At 36.7% G+C, this 6,000-nt stretch overlaps 1 non-coding gene across 1 annotated transcript; it reads left to right on the top strand.

Moving 5' to 3' along the window:
• The first annotated feature begins 1,108 nt into the window (after nt 1–1,108).
• TRNAL-CAA (transfer RNA leucine (anticodon CAA)) lies at nt 1,109–1,217 on the top strand. Its single transcript has 2 exons — nt 1,109–1,146; nt 1,172–1,217. It is a non-coding gene; the product is annotated as a tRNA-Leu (tRNA).
• Nucleotides 1,218–6,000: the final 4,783 nt, after the last annotated feature.

The raw sequence follows: 6,000 nt of genomic DNA, 5'->3' as shown, positions 1-6,000 counted from the left end.
TGTACCCATTTCATGTATTCACAACTATGTATACACTTATACTTATTATCTTGTAAACAATTGGCAAATCAAATAAATAAAATAAATAAATAAATAAACAATAATACACGGGCAAACAATACATACAAACTCAAAGTAAACCACTCCAAACTCAATGGCAGAAAACATGACTTCAGCAACAGAGTGGTCAATACCTGGAACTCACTACCTGACTGTTGTCACATCCTCAAACCCCCAAAACTTTAACCTTAAACTGTCTACCGTGGACCTCATTCCATTCCTAAGAGGTCTGTAAGGGGGTGTGCATAAGCACACCACCGGGCCTAATGTCCAGTGGTGGGATTCAAATTTTTTTACTACCAGTTCTGTGGCTTGGTGGGCGTGGCAGGGGAAGGAGACTGTAAAATCTTCTCCAGTCAGAGGTGGGATTTGCCAGGTCTCCAAACTACTCAAAAATTCCGCTATCGGTTCTCCAGAACTGGTCAGAACCTGCTGAATACCACCTCTGCTACTGTCCCTGTCCTACTGTTCCCATTTATTTGTACTCATTTAATGTGTATATACTTATACCTGTTTATACTTATGTTTATATGTTATGTTCATACTTATACTTGTTTTCTTATACATGCTTGACAAACAAATAAAAATACATTTATCAATGTTTATTGTATTAAAAGTTAAAATTGACACATTTAGAGAAATTGCATTGTGTAAAAACAATAACATTAAATCATTAGTTATTAACTGAAATAAAACCGTACACCCTATATTTTTTAACACTAATAATAAGAGCGGCTTTGTTTTACATTTTTGCAAACATCTTCAATATCTGATATATAATTTTGATTTTGCAATTATATATAAATTAAGTAAGAGGAAAGAACGGATAGGCAGGGCGCACTTTTTCCCACTTTTGTTCCCAAGGAAGTGACTGGATTTGATTTGTGCAACATAGGCGCTTCTTTTTTCCCGTTAATATCCCCAAAGGCGACGCCTTGTAACAAGGAAGGGGAGCGACTCCAAATTACAGGAGATCCGAAGCACGTACACAAATGAATTAGCATGGGAACAATTAAGTAATTACTTTCAGAAACTTATTTTCCCAGATGTCAGGATGGCCGAGTGGTCTAAGGCGCCAGACTCAAGGTTTATTCCTTCCCTGTGCTGGGTGTTCTGGTCTCCGAATGGAGGCGTGGGTTCAAATCCCACTTCTGACATGATCCTTTTTTGTTCCCCACAAATCTCGCCTTTTCAGGGTTCGCTATAAACTTCTGAAGCAAGCGCCAGTAACGATCTGACCCGTTTCTCCTCTTCCCAAGCGGAAAATTTTAACATTAAAACCTCAAAATGTCTCGCCTCAGACTCAACTTCCTCCCAAACGCCATTGCGCAGCCTCTCCGTTTCCAAAGAAAGCTACGGTATTTTAATTTCCCGATCATGCCCGCCGACTGTTGCTCTCTTTTTATTTAACAAAAAGCTCGAACGGGAAAACGACTCTCGATTTAGGAAAGAGGGAGCCAAAGAAAGCCACCAGCCCTGCGGATATAACAGCTGAAAACTCTCGTTCCGGCGAGGGTTGATTTAACAAGCTGTAAATTCGCTCGTCTCAACTGATCCCAGCGGCGCGTTCCGTAGGGGGGGGGGAAGTGATCTGGAGGCAACTCTATCGGCCATTTTGTCCCCGAATATGCATGGTTGAGTGAGCTTCATTACCTTCTTTTCCAAAGAGAGAGAAAAGGTGGATTCCGGATTTAGGAACTTTTTGAAACAAAATAAGATAACGAACCAGTTACCCAGTGCATGGCAACCGATGGCTCTCTAGCCTCTCCTGGAACGCACTGAGCTCACCCCCAATTCATTCCATTTGGGAAATGGTTTTATTGCTAGCGCATTGGGGTTCTCGCCCCCCTTAATTTGCCTCCTTTCCTAAAGAAAAATTGAGCCTGACAGTCCTTGGAAAGACAAATACTGAAGCCGAAGCTCAAATACAAAACGAAAGCAAAAGGAGAAGGGGCCAGCAGAGGATGAGATAGTTAGATAGTGACAATGACGCAATGAGTATGAATTTAAGATTGCTTTGGGGGACAGTGGAGGATGGCGGGGTGTGCGTGCTATGGCCCATGGGGGTCGCGAAGAGTGGAACACAATGTAGTGACTGAACAACAACAAAATTTGCCTCCCTGCATTTCAAATTCATTATTCTGTGGTCTGAATCTGGGACCAAGAGAGTTAGCTCTCCATCTGCTCTGGCCTACCTTGCAGAGATTGGTGAAGTGTCTATACTTGCTGTTCTCCCAATCCCTCTTCCCAGGGTTTAATTTCTTGTAGTTTGAGATGCTTGCAGATTGGTGCTCTGGATTACAGATAGCCCATGATTTATAACTAAAGTCATAGGAATGATTGCCACAACCCAATGCTTCTTTTGCAAATGAGCAAGGTGTTACGCATTGAGAGATGTATGATTGATAATTCACTGAGTTCATCTTGGCTTTTCTTCAAACAACTAAGCAGTAATAGGTCTGATGAGTATTTGATAAGAGATTTCCAGGCAATCTTAGGAGTTGGTGTCTTTAACAGTACTATGGTGATAAGTAAATACCCACAAGGAAAACATACATCATAGAATGATTCTGATCTGATGCATTAGTATTCTTTAATTGTTACTCTTTACTTTATAATACTAAGTCAAAGGTTACTGGAGAAGTCCCAAAGATGATTTTTCAAGAAGCAACTGGACTCTCTTGTTTTTTCTTTGAAGACGTTTCTCTTCTCATCCAAGAAGCTTCTTCAGCTCAAACTGGATGGTAGGGAATGGAAGGATTTATATTCCTTGCAGACATCTGGTCTTTTGCACAGGGCAGAAAACCTCCTGCAGAAAGCACAGCTCTAACTTCTCAATGAAAGAACAAGACAGACCACAATACGGTCCTCTCAGCAGTTCCAAGAAGGCTCCACACCCACTTGTACTACTTAGGTGACCCTGAGGACACAGATAAACCTCCAAGTGGCCTCAGTGACTCTCTAAAAGAAGGCAAATGACCACTGTCCACAAGAAATACAAATTCTTTCATTGAGAAGTTGGAGCTGTGCTATCTGCAGGATATTTTCTGCCCCGTGCAAATGACCGGCTGTCTGTAAGGAGTATAAATCCTTCCATTTTCCACCATCCAGTGAGAGCTGAAGAAACTGTGGACGAGAAGCGAAACGTCTTCAAAGAAAAGACAAGAAAGTCCAATTGCCTCTTGAAAAAGCACATTTGGGACAACCATGACCTGAATGACTGAGAATCTCCAACGTGCCTACCATCCCTGTCTTATTGTTTCTTTTTATTTTTCTTATATGTATCCATTTCATGTATTCCTAACTATGTTTATACTTATACCTATTATCTTGTAAGCGATTGACAAATCAAAATAAATAAAAAAATAAAAATGACTTCAGCAACAGAGTGGTCAATGCTTGGAATGCTCTACCCGACTCCATTGTTACAGCCTCAAACCCTCACAGCTTCAATCTCAAACTGGACCTCACCCCGTTCCTAAGAAGTCCTTAAAGGGGGTGTGCATAAGCATACACCAGTGTGCCTACCGTCCCTGTCTTACTGTTCCCATTTATCTGTATTTACTTCCTTTGTTCCTGTTTTATGTTCATACCTATACTTATTATCTTGTACATGTTTGATAAATAAAATAAAATGAATAAATACACTTAAAAATTAAGCCAGACTTTCTGATCTTGACATGCATTAAATAATTGATTTGGAAAAATCATACTGTAGAGTTTTAGCTGCCTGATTTTTCTAAATGTAAATGCCAACATTTTGACGAGGCTTTCTTTTTTTCCCTTTTTTACAAACATTCCATCTTTTCTTTATACAGTGTATCATCTTGGTACAAATATCTTATGAATAATATTTCTGGTTAATACAATTTCCTTACCATAACAACAACAATTACATTACATTCTTATTTTGAACTAGTATATATAATATATCTTGTCGTTGTAACCACCCCCTTCTTAACTCCTTCCCTTCTATATTCATATATTCATATATGTTCTATATACATATAGAGAGAAAATATATATATCTTATATGTTCATATATTTAATTTCTAATTTCCATTTTTCTTTGGCAAAGCTTTCTTTATCCATCCTGTGCAATCTAGTTTTAAAAAAAGGAAACCAACTTTCATATAATACAAACGGACAATTTTGATCTTCATTCAGGAAAAATGAAATTATTAGTGGCTTTGTTAGATACAAGACATATTTCTGAACAAAATAGCGAGAGCTTTCTATTTTTATTAATTGGATTAAAACATATTACTCTAATCCTTTAATCAAGATAATTTACTGACCAATTAAGATGTCTCATTATCAAGAAAACTCTCAATCTCCTCTCATGTTTAATATGCTTATGTTAGAAAGCCAGTTTAGTCTAGCGGTTAAGACTGGAGTACTAGTCCTGCCTTAGGCATGAAAGCCAGCTGAGTAACTTTGGGCCTGTCAGTAACCCACCTCACAGGATTTTTGTTGTGGGGAAAATACGACAAAAAAAGAACATTAGGTATGTTCTCTGACTTGAGTTATTTATAAAAATATTAAAGGCAGGATATGTATAAACAAATAAATAAATGTTCAATATTGCAATATTTATCAACATTAACTTATGTGTAATCAAATATTGGTTTGTCTGATCAGAGAACCAAAGCTGCCCAGAGCATAAACAAAGCTGAGCTGATCACAGATTGTTCTGTATGCCAATAATACATTAAGTCTTATTTATATTCCAGTATAAATGCGCCATACCAAAATAAATTGATACAGCTTTGGCATATTATTAGGTTACTCAGATAATTAGTTACACAAAATTTCCTCTGGTCTCTAACATATCTATGCAAATCTAAAAACTGGGGCTTTATTTGATGTTTTAAATTGCCTTTATTTCAAACTGTCTCAGATTAATTTAAATATAAATAAATGGTTAAAATCTAGTGAGATTTTGGGAAAAGCTAAAAGTTGTAAAATAAATGTTTGGTATGTATAGATTTGGAGGAATCTCCATATTGATTTATTGATTAATTATGTGCCATCAATTTAATGGAATGACAAACGATTGAATTTTCTTTATCTTAATTATAGCTAGAATACAATAACAGGATTTTTTATCTTTCCAGCTTGCTTTTTTTTTTCATTGGCCATATATATGACCTGTATTTTTCTAAAAAATCCAAGCAATTAAGTCCAAAGCCCACTATGGACACAGTTAAATATATTGTAGGACCTCTCTTGAATCACGTCAGAATTTAATCAAAATTGTTCTCTATTTAGGTTTATTATATTTATATTAAGGTTTACAAAGTATATTTGGAGGATATTGGAACAGCTGTATAATTTTGACCCTTATCAATATACTAAATTTATTTTCGAATAATCCCAATCTGAAAATTCAAGGGGGAGTTTGGTGGGAATTCATAGGTTATTAATACTTCAGCCTTTCTCAACTGGAATTCCTCAGATCCAGAGATTCTGCAAGAGTTTGTCACAGAAAAAGCCTGTAAATCTGATTTTTTTAAACTTTGCACACTTGCTCACTCTAATGGACATATTTAAGTGCTATAATTTAACTGCTAGCCTGTTACTATGCTGGTGTTGTAACTCTTGTAAAATATGTATTATTTAGGTTAGAAGTTAACTGTATTGCTTTTATAGTTTTGTGACCTTTATACAGGGGTTCCTTAAAACTTGAAATTTATTATAAGGGTTCCTCTAGGATAAAAAGGTTGAGAAAGGTTCTTGTAGATCAATGTTTTTCAACCTTGGCATCTTTAAAATGTGCAGACTTTTTACTCCCAGAATTCCTCAGCCATCTTGTTTAATCAAGTTTTTAAAACTATTTAGACTATTGCAAGAGGATTTTGGATGTGAAATGATAGTCAGCTGAAACAAATAAGGTACAGATGTATAAGCAGCATCTAAAATTCCTGAATAGTTCTCAGA

This window comes from Notechis scutatus, chromosome 2, assembly GCF_049901735.1.
Source record: "Notechis scutatus isolate UNSWTSFEM ecotype Mainland chromosome 2, rNotScu1.2, whole genome shotgun sequence".
NCBI classification, from domain to species: domain Eukaryota; kingdom Metazoa; phylum Chordata; class Lepidosauria; order Squamata; family Elapidae; genus Notechis; species Notechis scutatus.
Note: the sequence above shows the minus strand (reverse complement) of the source record. Positions and strands in the feature narration are given on the sequence as shown.